Raw genomic sequence first — 15,353 nt, forward strand, 5'->3', positions numbered from 1 at the left:
CTTTTGGTTTTGTTTTTGTCCACTGTTTCCTTGGGATGACACTTAGGAATGGTGAAGTCCATGTTGTGAAGTTGGAAGTATATGATCTGCTTTTAGATTTTCTTTTTTAGGGGATTAAGTTACATTGAATGAATCTCAGAAGAGACTTTGACCTTTGGACTTTTAACATTTTTGAGACTGGTATAGATGATGGGGACTTTTGAAGTTGGACCTCATGTATTTTTCATTATGCATGTTTAAGTATGGTCCTCATACATTCCTGTACTCCAACATGGCTATGGGGGCCAGTGAGTGGAATGTGGGTGTTTGAATATGCTTGTCACAGGGAGTGACTCTATTCAGAGGTGTGACCTTGTTGGAGGAAGTGGATATCTCTTGGGGTGGACTTTGAAGCTCTACCAAGTGCAAAACAGACGCTCCTATTCCCTCCCTGGAAGACAGTTTCTTCCTGACTGCCTTTGGATCAAAATGTAGAACTCTCAGCTCCTTCTCCAGCATCATGTCTGCCTGCATGCTGCTGTGCTTCCTGCTATGAAGAAAATGGACTAAACCTCTGAAACTAAGCCAGCCCCAATTAAAGGTTTGCTTTTATGAGAGTTGCCTTGGTCATGATGTCTATTCCTAGCAATGGAAACACTAAGACAGAAACCTTGGGATTTTATTTAATATGGTGAAGCCTTTGCACAATTCTGTAGGCTTCATCATCATGAAAGAATCTATACTGGAGCCAGACAGTGGTGGTGCATGCCTTTAATCCCAGCACTTGGGAGGAAGATGCAGGCTGACTTCTGAGTTCTCGGCCAGCCTGGTCTACAAAGTGAGTTTCAGGACAACCTGGGCTATAGAGAGAAACCCTGTCTTGAAAAAACAAAACAAAACAAAAGAATATGTACTGGAGAGAAACCTTTTGAATGTACTTACTATGGTTAAGCTTCTTACCTCGGTTAAGAAGGAATCACTTTGACAGAAATAGTTCACATTCTCTGTCTTTAGAACCTGATCATCACACAGGAGTTCATGACAAGCTCATTCTTGGACCCTGTCTACATGGGTTAATTCAGAAGTTTTGCTCTCAGTATATGACTCCTAGAAAAATAATTAAAAGTAGCCCCTGAACTCTATATTTCTGACTCTCCTGTTACTACAAATCTATCTTTAAAGCAGAGGCCCCATGTCCTTGAGCTCTCTTTGGGAGCAGAGGTGATCAGAAAGGTAATCAAGGGCTCTGCAGTCCCTCAGGTACACTTGTGGTTTCAGGCAACACCAGCCCCACTGAAGCACACACACAAAACTGTGTTGAGGATTAATCTAATGTCTGCTCTCTGACACAGCATTTGAAACACAGCAGGTAGAACTTGCCATATCCACCCAAAAGATCCCATACACATCTAGGAAACTTCTACAGGTCAGAAACTCCTCTTACACCTGAAATTGGATTTCCCAGAATCATGCCAGGTTCAATGGTGGTAGTGGAAAAGTGAAAATATTCTGATCAAGTATTGCTAAACGATGATCCCCATCACTGCCTTTATACCACTTTCAAATACTTCATAACATTTGTCACACAGCAGTGAATGTGTTTGAGCCTATCCCTAACCCTAACCACTAATCCCTTACCCTGTTATCTGTCGACTCTCCTCTATGTATACTGACTAGAGTATAGAATTAGGCTTAGACTAATGCCAGTTTGTCATTAATGTTTGTCTGAAGACAGACTTTTCCCATATGTATTTCCTTCAAGTCTCATACTCTTAAGTGCCTTAAATGCCTCACTTATTCCTTCAGAACTTGCAAGCTTTTTTGTAGGGTTTTTTTTTTTTTTCCGTGTTGGAAAGTTCCTTCATAATCTACATATAACGCCTACTTTGTTAAAGCTGTTTCAATGTTTACATCACTCTAATATTTTATACTTGCTAATACCATAAGATACAATAGGTTTAACAAACCCACAATCTCCTGTGAGAACATTTATTCAGGGGTGGGGAATAATCAATGTTTATCTCCTCTTTCTAAGTTCTCAGAAGCACCACATCTCAAAATTACCATAATTCAACCAAAGATGCCAGTGAAATTACTGAGTTTTCCTTATAAAATATTGACAAGGTGTTTCTTATGAGACCTGGATATCCTAGAATCAGTCACAATAAAAATGCTTTACTCATTATGTATGGAGACAATTTCACATTACATAAATAGTTATATGTCTTCGCCCTTTAAAAACACTGGCCAGCCATGTCCTCTTTTTTTTTTTTTTAATAAAGAATTAGTATCATTTTAAAAGTCCTGCTGTGATCACTTTATTTAGTGTATCTGAAGTATGAAGATATTTGCATTCTAATTTAGAAGATAGGAAAGAAGCTCCATGCTGGATCTCTAAATTATTGTACTGTTTATTTTAATAAGACTTTAGTGGTTATGAATATCTTTTAAATTATTAAACTGTTTATGTCTGTATAGTTATACATATATGTATATATATATATATATAATATTTAAAAGCACATACTCATCCTTATATGAGTAAGGACAGTGTTCACTATGAATAACAATTTCTGCTCTACGAGTAGTAAACTAAGTAAATCGGAGTGGCGCACGCCTTTGATCCCAGCACTTGGGAGGCAATGGCAGGCGGATTTCAGAGTTGGAGGCCAGCCTGGTCTACAGAGTGAGTTCCAGGACAGCCAGGGCTACACAGAGAAGCCCTGTCTCAAAAAAACAAAGCAAAACAAAACAAAAAAAAAATGTAATTAGGAGTCTAATATATGTCTATGAGTGTAGCAGGTTTCTCTGAACTTAGGATTCTACACATTCCACTTGTATAAATCAGTAGTGGAAAAGAGGATGTGTGTCTTCTACTATCTTCTGTGCCCATTTTGGGTGGTGGGCGTGGGAGGGACAGTTGCTCACAAGGGCAGTGCCATTGTGGTAGAATCTGTCTGTCTTGTATGGGGGATCCTGTGTGAAGAGGGCTAGAATGTTGTAAACCTCTTCCCCAGGGCCTGGAAGCCTCTGCCATTTGCAAGGGATGGGTGTGGACCAGGATAGAATGACACGGGGCCAGGAAGGAATTTTCTTCCAGAGCCGATGGGAATAGGACGGCTGGCTTAAGATTCTTTGAGAGCTCCATCAACTTGAACTGTAAGGTCATTTGGATAGGTGGTAGGAAAGGCTTTAGCTAGTTGTGGGGCTCTCCACCAGATACTGCCAGACCATGATGTTTGGAACCTGGTCAGGGTGCCCAGGATTTACATACACAATACTTTGAACTAAGTAGATAGTAGGAAGCTGGAAAGTGTGTCCTTCCAGACATCCCACTTTAAAAGCAGGCCATTCTTTCCAGCAAAAAACCGGCCAGTCTTCCCAACAGTACTGTCAAGTCCAAATTCCCTGCCAGGTGTTTGAAGTCCTTGAAGTGTGACTGGACTAGGTCCAGTGGGGTGCAGCTGGTGGTCTTCTCCATGGGAGTTCCCAAGAAAATATAAAGAAGTAAAACACAAAGACGGAAACATGAGAACAACATGAACCCCCTACAGGGGGTCCAGAAAAGGAAGCAAAATGAAACTGATGGCAGCCTATCCCCAAAAATGGGCTCTGCCCATCAGAAAAGAAACTGAAAGGAAGCTGTCTTAGTTAGGGTTTTACTGCTGTGAACAGACACCATGACCAAGGCAAGTCTTATAAAAAGCAACAGTTATTTGGGGCTGGCTTACAGGTTCAGTGTTTAAGTCCATTATCATCAAGGTGGGAACATGGCAGTATCCAGGCAGGCATGGCACAGGAGGAGCTAAGAGTTCTATGTCTTCATCCAAAGGCTGCTAGTGGAAGACTGACTTCCAGGGAACTAGGGTGAGGAGCTTATACCCACATCCACAGTGACACACCCATTCCAACCACGTCACACCTATTCCAACAAGGCCACACCTTCAGATGTTGCCACTCCCTGGTCCAAGGATATACAAACCATCACAGAAGCCAATGTCAACCTAGCCCCCAAAATGGGCTCTGCCAATCAGGAGGGTCCTGCCAGTCTTCACTAAAGCCTTTGTTGGACTGGTGTTCTCTGACTCCAACAGAAAGGAGTCCAGAGATGAGAAGGCAGCCTACCCCTGGAGCAGACTCTGACAGCTGGGAAGAACCTCATAGCTTCCATCAGAACCTGTGTCAGAATGGAGCTCTCTGCAACTGCATCTGAAGGGAGGAGAGCATCCTCTCAGCCCCAAGGCCAGGAGGAAGTTAACAGCTTGCCTGCCCTACCTCCATTGGCCTTCAGGTTGTGAAGATAAAAGAAATCACCCCACATAGAACAAGGCAAAAGGCTACTCAGAACTTGTTAAAGTCAAGATACACCAGCAAACTCAGACACACCCTGACTCCAGCCCATTGCTAGGAGAGTCAATTGCTCTCAACAACAACAACAACCCTCTCTACTATCAAGTCAAGGGGCACCCCTTCGTTTCCCTGCCAATGCACTAAATGTAATGGTCTGGAAAATCGCTGAAGGAAGGCCCCAGAGTTAGTATACAAAACCAAAGACTGCAGCCGGGCATGGTGGCGCACGCCTTTAATCCCAGGACTCGGGAGGCAGAGGCAGGCGGATTTCTGAGTTCGAGGCCAGCCTGGTCTACAGAGTGAGTTCCAGGACAGCCAGGGCTACACAGAGAAACCCGGACTCGAAAAACCAAAAAACAAAAAAAAAAAAAAAACAAAAAAACAAAACCAAAAAAAACCACCAAAGACTGTTTATTCTGTAAAAACACAACAGCATTCAAGGACTTAATCATTCTGTAGAATGATGACCCCACATGAACCAGGAGACTCTCTATAAAGATTAGGTACTCTAAAATTGCATTGGTGGGTTCTAGGGGGTCAGTGGCCTACATTCCTAAGTCATGAACACTGAACTGAAGAAGTATAGCAAAATTCAAGGCTTTTGGGCCCAGGCTTGGGAGTGTAGCCTTTGTGGCTTAGTGCTCCAAGTGCTGGTCATAAAACAGATAGCGACATTCCTTCCTCCACCCACCTGTTTCCTGGGTTCAAAGTGTGTTCATTCAAAGAAAGGCACCCTGACCATTACTGGAACCTGCAATGCAAATGTGCTATCTTTAGGGGCTCTTAGATTGTTAGGGGCTCTTAGAAACTGTCTTGAGAAATAAGCTGACACTTGTGACTTTATACTTCCTTGTGACTCTTAACTGGTATTTTTGGTATTTTCCAACAACGCCCTCCCCACCTCCATGAGTTGTGGTTTCTTCCTTTAAATACCCCGTTACTCAGCTACTCGGGGCGCCATGGTCCTCTACCCCTGCGTGGTGTATGACCATGGGCCCTAGAGCGCTCTTGAATAAAAATCCTCTTGCAGTTGCAGCAAGACCGTTTCTTGTGTGATTTGGGGTGTCGCCTCTCCTGAGTCAGAACGTGGGGGAGTCCTCACGTTGTGGGTCTTTCAGAACCATGTGATGAAATAGGGCTACAGATAGCCCATTCTGAGATAGGACATTTCTCCGTTTTTGTGGTTATCCCCCGGCTGTTCTTTGGGAGAGAGGTTTATGATCTTGTGCTGGACTTTATGGTCTGCTTCTAGAGCTGGTGTCTGATGACCTAGTTTCTGAGACTTGTGGTCTGTTCTTGACATTGGTATCTTACAGCCTGGTCTCAGGCCTGGTCCTCAAAATGGAAACAATTGGGCTTTTATTACCCTTCCAAAACAACACCCAAGATTTGGACAACCTGCTGTGGCTGCTTATAACACAGACTGTTGCTTTTTTGTCTGAAAATGCACGACCTGAGAGAAAAAGTATATATAATATTTGGTGTCCTCTAACACATATGTGTAGACCCTGAACGATACCTGACCATAAAGCCTCTTTAAACATTTAAAATGATTTTGGGAATTAAAATTAAATCATTTCAACTTTCTCATTTTTTCTAGTGCTAAGTCTCAAACACTAGGACAAAGGGCTGAGGTGCCTATTTAACAATTCAAAACAAACCTGGCTCTCAGATTCTCCCTGACATTCCTCAGCTCCTACCCATTACAAGGTATGCCTGACTGGCCTATCCTCCCTCTAAGTCCAGAGGTTGGTCTGTCCTTCTCCCAGCTGCCCTTCCTATGTGACCCAACCATTTTAGTTACCTTGTCTTTTTCATTTTATTATTTGATATCTTGTCTCATAGATTATTTCTTTGCTATCAAACCAGATTGGAGTATATTAAAATGCTGGATTATTGGGAAAATGCTCTGCGCACAATTGCCTTAGGGCAGGGAAGTCACCTAGGGGAGGAGTTTGGTGAAGGGGAATTGAAAGAGAAAGGGCATGTACACAGATAGAGAAGAAAGAAAAGACACAGAACAAAATGTCTGGGCAAGAAAGTTCAGGATTAAGGGGCAGGCTATGCTAGGTAAGGACTGAGGGATGCTGGGAGAACCTGGAGGCCAGGTCTCAGTCAGTATGTAAAATATACTGGAACACTAGGCTCTTCCCTCTCACTTCTTCTTTCTCCTTATATGGCTCAGGGTCATATCTACTCAGAACTTTCCCAGATGTCCCTGTGTCTGGCTATGCTCTCCCTTTTATCTATAATAAAATGTCTACTCCACCAGACATAGGAGCAGCCATGCCCTTTCCTTTCCTTTTCATTTGTTATTCACTCACCTGCCAGCAACTGCTTCATGTTTCAAATTCATGGCAACTTTTTATTTAATTGTTGATACTGTTTGATTTGACACAAATGTGGCTATAGGACTTCCTGTTATCATTCTGTCTAAGCTCCACCCCACAGTTACCTGGCAACAGCCAGGTATGCTCCTCCCCACAGTTACCTGGCAACAGCCAGGTAGGCCTGACCCACTATAAAAGGGGCTGCTTGCCCCTTCCTCTCTCTTGTTCTCTTGCTCTCTTGCTTCCCTCTTGCCCAATACTCCACTTCTGACCCTGGTCACTATAGGCTCATGTTCATCCTATGATGAAAATGCATTCAGTCTAACTTCATTGAACCTAATAGTTTTAGGAGCTCCTAAAATGTTCAAGTGTCTAAAGTCTCTTCTGACATTCAAGGCAATATCTTGAAAGCCACATCTTGTAAAATCAGAGAGCAAGTTATATCTTTCCAACATACAATGGCACAGAATACCCCTTCCCATTCCAAGAGAATGCAATGTGTACATAGGGAGAGAAGATTGGACCAAGACAAGAAATACAGCAGGCCAAACACCAAATCCTAAAGCTTTGTCTCAAACACATTGGACTTTAGTTTCTAAAGGCTTAGATGGCCCTACTCCTGTAACTTCCCATACATCTCTCAGTTTGGGTGCTTTCTCTCCCTGTATGCATCTCTCCATGGCAGATTTCTCAATGTCATAGGTTTCTCAACACCTTGTAGTCACAAAATGTGACTCAAGCTTCATCCTCTCAACTTCAATACAATGAACTCTCACAGAGTCTTCACAGGGGCTCTGACTCTGCCAAAAGATGGCTGGAATAGTACTAAACTGAAACCATAGAGGAAGAATCCATGACCTTGAATTTTTCATCCTTCAGTTTCCAGAACCAGCACAATATGGATGATCCTGTCAAGTCTGGCTTTAAGTTGATAGATCTTGCCTGTCTTAGAACACAGTTGCATCAGGTTTCATTTAAAGTTCCTTCCTGGGACTAGGAAACACTTTGCCTACACCTTCCATTAGTTTAAGACATAGTAGGAGGAAGTGTTGCACTTAGGGTACCTTCTAAGCATATACCCACAAGTGCATGTGCTCCACTAAGTTCATAGCCATTTTGTTTATAACAGATAGAAACTGGAAACCATTCAGATGTCCCTCATCAAAATACAGATACCAAAAATGTGGGTCATTTACAAAATGGAATACTCTTCAGCTACTAAAGAGAAGAACATCATGAATTTTTCAGGCAAATGGATACGACTAGACACCATCATCCTGAGTGAAGTAACCCACACACAAGAGGACATGCATGTGTGTACTCACAAGGGAATAATAACCATAAATACAGGAATATCCACACTACACTCCATAGACCCAAAGAAGCTAAACAAGAAGGAAGGCCCAAATGAGCATGGTTGCATCTTACTCAGAAGGGGGAATGAAAAAGTCATAGGAGGCAAATTGAAGAGAGGGAACTAGATGGGAGAGGGGATAAGTAAGAGAAAGTGGGAGCGGTCAAGAACAGGTGTGGTGAGAGACAAGGGAGGGCCAGAGGGCCAGGAAAATGAATTAAAATCTGCAGTTAGTAGGGGTCAGAGGGTATGGGCATCTTTAGGGCCAGCCAGAGACCATGCATGGAAGGGCACCAAGGAGTCTTTGGGGGTGATCTTAGCTGAGATGCATAGCAGTGAGATATGGACCCTGATGAGGCCACATCCTGCAGCCAGGCAGGACCTCCAGTGGCGAGTTAAGGACACCAACCAAACCAAAAGACTTTCCACCCAAAATTTGTCCTGTCTATAAGAAATGCAGGCGCAAAGATGGAGCAGAGCCTGAGGAAATGGCCAAACTATACCCTGCCCAACTTGAGACCATCCCATGGGCAAGCACCAATCCTGACATTACTGTGGATACTTTGTTATACTTGCAGACAGTAGCTTAGCATAACTGTCCTCTGAGAGTCTCCATCCAGCACCTGACTGGAACAGATGCAGAGACCCACAGCCTAACATTGGACAGGGCTCAGGAAGTCTTTTAGAAACTTGGGGAAAGGATTGAGAGCCTCAGAATGAACAGGAAGTCTGTAAGAAGACCATCAGAGTCAACTAATCTGGGCTGTAGGAGAGTCTCAGAGACTAAGCCCCCAACCAACGAGCATACACAGGATGGACTGAGGCCCCCACCGTATATGTAGTCCATGTGCAACTCAGTCTTCTCTCCCAACAACTGGATTGGGGATGTCCCTTAAAGTGTCGCCTGTCTGTGCAAACTGTTCCCCTAACTTGGCTGCCTTGTCTGACCTCAGTAGGAGGGGATGTGCCTAATCCTGTAGAAACTTTTAAATTTTGCCCCACTCAATATCTCAGGGCATAAGCAGAAAAGAAATATTTTTGGCCAAAATATCTCACAAATGACCTCTAGGTAAAGTTTTCACAGAGTCTATTTTCCACTAAAATAGTGTGACCTCAGATTCCTCTGGCTGCATTTACTGTCAACACTCCAGTCTTCCAGATCCTATGAGAGCAACCATTAAGCTCCATGTACTTTTGCCATCTTATTTTCTGGTATTTTCCATGTTCCTTCAAAATGGAACATAGATTTTGTTGAGCAGCAAAATCATCTTTTGATACCATTGTTGTTGTTGTTGTTTTTCTACCTTGCTATCTGCTGCTGTGATTGAATCCTCTGAGCAAAAGCATCTCAGGTAATAAATGGTTCTGTCCAGTCACAGACCATCATTTGGGGAGCTTAGAATAGAAGCTGAAGCTACAAACTGAAGGCAAAAAACATGAACAAACATTGTCTCATGGCTTGCTTTCTTGCTTGGTCACTGTCTCCTGCTCAGCTAGCTCTCACATCCAGCCAAGGCTCACTTGCTTAGGAACATTGCTACCCTCAGTGCAAGAGCCTTCCCACATCAACCATCAACACTCACACTCATAGACATAGAAACCAGTCCTCTGATAAGGGCACACCCTCAATTGAGGTTCCTTCAGATGACTGTAGCTCTGAAGTGTTGAGAACTGAAGACAATTATGATACAGAGATAATATTGAATGAGGAAGTTGTAAAAACCCCAAACCAACACGCTAACCATATAAATTACTGGAGATCCTACCACTGCATGAGGGAGATGGAGTTGTGGCTGAGCCAGGACAAAACAGTAAGTGTGCCTGGCCTAGAGCAGGGAAAGATACACTGGACTGGGAGTTCAGAGGCTCTGCTGCCCTGCGATGTGCTGTCTTTAACCCTGGGTTCCCAGGCCAGTGCTAACAAAGAGGTGGCTAAAACAGCCAGAAGGTGAACAGCAGAGCAGGTTGCCCCACAGACCTGTAAATAAGGCTGCTAGTCCAAGGAAGATATGCTAATTTTGGTGGAATGGATGAAGAACAACCTTCCATCTACGGACAGCTCCAATTTCAAAACAACAGAGTCACATATGGACAAGGTTGATCAGGAGGGCAAAAAATGAGGTCTTTGTGCTTTCCACAATGTAAAAAAAAAAAGGATAAAAACAGCCTGATTTGGGCCTGGATGCTGTCTCGAAGAACTCTCTGTCATGGGTAATATAGTGGGTTTAGGTCCTGTTGTTAAGAAGGATTTAACCCAAGATTGGGGGAGAGGGGTGGCTAGTAACTAACTTGATTGGGATGGAACAGTCTTATTTCCTATCAGTCACAGAATACTAAAGTCACAGAATACTAAAGGATTAAATACTATTAATACACGTAATAGATGGCCATAAGGGGGCGGTAAAGGATACCCAGCAGATTCCTCCACTTATACAGAGGAGAAAATGAAGACAGGATGAGAGCTGTGAGCCATGTGTAGCAGGGTTCCAAGTCTGCTCTACCCTTCCCAGAAATTAAGACCAGGGGCACACTGTTCCCTATACCAGGCTCTGGAATGTCTTCCAAGCACCTGGGGCTACGACTCTCCAGTTCATCCACTGTAGCAGGCAGGGTTCCACCTTTGCTTTAGTCATCTCCCTCCACGAATACTCAAGAAAAACCGGAAAAGAAAGGCACACAAACACAAATCTATAGACAAGGCACTGACACATATCCTTTTTTTTTTTTTTTTTTTTTTTGTCACTGGTCCATTTATTACATGATTATGAAGTTCAAATAAAAAAACAAATAAAAACTAAAATTTGGCCGGGAGGCTGGAACCAGATTCTTTTGAGAGCAGCTCCAGGCCCCTAGACTCCCTGGCCGAGTCATCTCTACTAACTGATCTTGACTCTACCCAGTTTGTCAATACTCGTGTCTGTAGCCTGGACATCTCTTCTGCTCTGGCTGGAGTTCCGGGCCCCGGGCACTGGGGCTTTGGTGAGAGCCCCATAGACACCCATGGCCTGAGCCACCATACTCGTGACGTCGCTGGGATTGGAGGGCAGTAGCACTGTGTTGGAATCCTTGGCCAGTTTGGAGAATGCACTGACATACTGCTCAGCCACAGTGAGCGAAGCTGCTGCGTCTTCATTATGTTGAGTCAGAGCCCCAGCCAGAATTCGAATCGCTTCGGCTTTAGTCTTGGCCTTGGCCAGAACAACTGGCTTCTCCTGCCGCCTGATTTATCTGTTCAGCCTTTTTCGCTTCGGAGGCCAGAATCTGGGCCTGTTTCTTCCCCTGTGCCACATTAATAGCTGACTCTCCTGTCCCTTCAGACTCTAGAACTGTGGCCCGCTTCCGGCGCTCTGCCTCTACCTGCATCTGCATAGACTCTTTCATTCGAGGTGGCACGTGGATGTCCTTTGATCTCGTATTGCAGGCATCGGATACCCCAGTCGACAGCATGGTTGATAGAATCCACAATGTTGGCATTCAGGGACTCACGCTCCCAAAAAACTTTGTCCAGAGAGAGTTTGCCAAGCTCTGATCTCATAGTCGTCTGAGCTAACTGGGTTACAGCATACTCTGGGTCTTCCACACCTTAACTTGCCTTGTAAGTGCACAGATAAAGGACTCCATCTATTTCTAGCGTTACATTGTCAAGAGTTACTGCTGACTGCTCAGGCACGTTGATAACAATGTCCTTGAGACACTGCACATACCGGATTCGGTCTAACACGGGGATCAGGACGTTCAGGCCCAGTTCAAGGATCCAGTGGAATCGGCCCATTCGCTCCACCACCCAGGCCTCCTCCTGAGGCACAAACAGGATCACCTTGTGTCAGGGCAGTCCAGAGGAGGCACAGCACAGAACACAGCCAGAAGCCTGCACCAAGCCCCTCAGCAAATGGGCTCCAGTGCCCCGCGCCACGCTGGCCAGCATTTCCCACAGCCTCACTGACACATATCCTTAACAGGCAGCATTTCAACCCTTCAGTTGGGAGTCCTGGGAGCATTGGGGTTCCAGTCAACACACCAAGATGTTATGCCCAAGTCACAGGAATCTCAAAGACAACCAAGGAACCTATTTCAATGCAAACACACAAAGTTCTTTATTATGAATACAGTAACAAGGACTCTCACCACTCAACTTCACATCTAGTCCAAATCAAGGAATCGAGTCTAGGGTCCTGTGTATTTATTGTAGTGACTGCAAGATTGGGGAATTTCCAGGCAAGTCAGCTACTTAATATTTTAAAAACTGTATGTCTGGCATATCTGCAGGAACCAAACAAGGGGGCAAAAACATCTGAAAACCTTGATGGGTAAGCTAATTTTTTTTTCCTGTAGGATGTCTTAGTTATCTATATGTAGCTTGACCCTGCTGTTATACTAGACTGGCTGTTGGTAAGTGTGGGTTGTCATAGGATGTTTGCTCAAGTGGACTTTGTGCACTCTCAGAAATGGTGTTGGTTGAGCTTTATAAACTCATCCTTCTGTCTGAGCCTTTTATTATTGAGAGATACTCCTGTTCAACCACAGGTCATGCCTGCAAATAGACTAGGTACTCTGTCCAAAGACCTTCCCCACTACCTGTTACTGTAGATACTAATATCAGTTGCCCTTACCACTGGAACAGAATATCAGTGGAGATTTCCTCTTCCCCTGTGCATGCCTCCTATGGATACCACACATAATCCTTCCTTTCCTGCCTCATTCCTGTGACACACACCCCACTTGGGCAGACACTCCCTGTTCAACTACATGCCATACCTGCCAGGAGACAAGGTAGGTTTCCATAGATCTACCACACTATTTGTTATTCCAGATGCAATTTTCACAGTTGCCCCTAGCATTGTGCTAAACACCAGAGGCAGCCTAACCTTTCTCCTGACTATGTCTCCTTGTGGATTTCAAAGATCATCCCTTCCTGACTGCCTGTACTCCCAACTTCCAACATTAGCAAGCATTCTCTCTTGATCATACCCAACAAACAGTTCAGTAAAAGAGGCAACACTCAGCCAAATCTCTCTGCAAATCCAGACATCAAACAGTAGCCCAGGAACAAAACTCCTACCCAACCAAGACACCCCCATAAACAACTACCTACATCAATAATTACCCCAAATATAGAGGCCTAGACACCAGCATAGGAACATAATTACAGGTAGGAAAACAAGTCACCAACAGAGCCAAGTGATCAATCACAGCAGGTTCTGAGAAGATAAAACATACAGCAGATCTGATGCAAAAGAAGCATCAGACATCTGGAAACAGGGAAATCTGGAAACAGGAACATCTGGAAGGTGCATACTGAATATACACAGAATAACTTTTGGGTATGAACTGACAGGCAATTTTTTTAAGGCGTAAGGTTTTCTCTCTTCTTTCTCAATCTGTAATCTTTCCTTCTCTCCTTGGCTCACAGTTTGAGGCTGAACACACTCTGTATTCTCCTGCCTACTCTCCTTGTCTCCTGTGAATGCTTTTGGAACTCTCACATTCCTACACACCTCTGTGTGTTGCCCTTTCATCCTCACACACACCACATGTATTCTCCTTTCACTCACCCACACACTCTCCATACACACCTCACATTTTCTCTTCACTCACTCTTCACAAGTTCATCTCACTCGCTCTCCACATTCACCTCACATGGTCTCTTGCCTTTTTCTTGTCCCAGTCTTTTATTGATACTCCAAAAACTGGTAGAAAAAAAACATTATATATTCATTGTCAAATCAATTTTAAAAGAATAACCACATCCCACAGAGAATTAAAAAATTACAATTGTTCCCCAAAGTTTCAAGCTTTCCCTATTCTCAGGCCTGTAGCCATAATAATAATAATAATAATAATAATAATAATAATAATAATCTTATCATTATTTAAACTTTAACTTTTGACTTATTATATGTCAGAGCTCAGAGGCCAGCTTCTTTGATTTTTTTTGTGAAGCTCCTAGGATAAAAGACAAGGGCAAAGCTGCCAGGCAGTGGCCAGAAAGAATCAAGTTAACCCTTAACTCAGCAGTCCTGCTTCTGCTCATTGTACACAATGACTCTCTTAAGAGTTCCAGTGTTGGCCGGGCGTGGTGGCGCACGCCTTTAATCCCAGCACTCGGGAGGCAGAGGCAGGCGGATTTCTGAGTTCGAGGCCAGCCTGGTCTACAAAGTGAGTGCCAGGACAGCCAGGGCTACACAGAGAAACCCTGTCTCGAAAAACCAAAAAAAAAAAAAAAAAAAAAAAAAAAAAAAAAAAAAAAAAAAAAAAAAGAGTTCCAGTGTTTGGACTTAGTTTTACCAGTACAAGGTTTTACATACTCTATACTTGCTTCTCCAGGAACCACTCTTAAATGCTGTGTAAAAATTATTTCATAACTTCAATGGTTTTGTTTTCCTTACTTGGGTTCCCAATGTTGGCTTTAATTCATTTTCTAATAATTTCTTCAAGAGTTCTTTACAGGTCAAGTATTAATCTGGAACTACCATTGTACAGTTATTACATTGTTTTCAAGATGAGAACAGACATGTACCTGGGCCAGTAAGACTGTGCTGTGCCGTGCTGTGCTGTGACCTGTGTCTCAATTTTTAACTTTTTAACAATCATTATATCAAAGTATAACTCAGGAAGCTAACCACCAAAACCACCAAACAAACCAATCAAAAAATGGGGTATAGAACTAAACTGAGAATTCACAACAGAGGAATCTCAAATGGCTGAGAAACACCTAAAGAAATAGCCTTGGTAATCAGAGAAATTCAAATCAAAACAACTGTGAGATTCTACCTTACACCAATCAGAATGGCTGAGATCAAAAACTCAGGTGGCAACACATGTTGGCTGTGCCCCATTGTTTTTCTTTTTTGGTGTTTCTAGACAGGGTTTCTCTGTGTAGCCCTAGCTCTCCTGGAACTCACTTTGTAGACCAGGATGGCCTCGCCTCCCAAGTTCTGTGTACCCCATTTTTAATAGGGTTATTTGATTCTCTGAAGTCCAACTTCTTGAGTTCTTTGTATATATTGGATATTAGCCCTCTGTCACATGTAGGATTGGTAAAGATCTTTTCCCAATCTGTTGGTTGCCATTTTGGCCTACTGACAGTGTCCTTTGCCATGCAGAAGCTTTGCAATTTTATGAGGTTCCATTTATCTATTGTTGATCTTAGAGCATAAGCCATTGGTGTTCTGTTCAGGACATTTCTCCCTGTGCCCATGAGTTTGAGGGTCTTCCCCACTTTCTCTTCTCTTAGTTTCAATGTATCTGGTTTTATGTGAAGGTCTTCGATCCACTTGGACTTGAGCTTCATACAAGGAGATAAGAATGGATCAATTTGCAGTCTTCTACACACTGACATC

The 15,353-nt window shown here is 43.4% G+C and overlaps 1 pseudogene; it reads right to left on the reverse strand.

Annotated features, from left to right (window-relative positions):
* Positions 1 to 10,889: 10,889 nt before the first annotated feature.
* Positions 10,890 to 11,800, reverse strand: LOC147000888 (stomatin-like protein 2, mitochondrial pseudogene; annotated as a pseudogene).
* Positions 11,801 to 15,353: the final 3,553 nt, after the last annotated feature.

This window comes from Mus caroli, unplaced genomic scaffold, assembly GCF_978045245.1.
Source record: "Mus caroli unplaced genomic scaffold, Mus_caroli_1 scaffold_15, whole genome shotgun sequence".
Taxonomy (NCBI): Eukaryota; Metazoa; Chordata; class Mammalia; order Rodentia; family Muridae; genus Mus; species Mus caroli.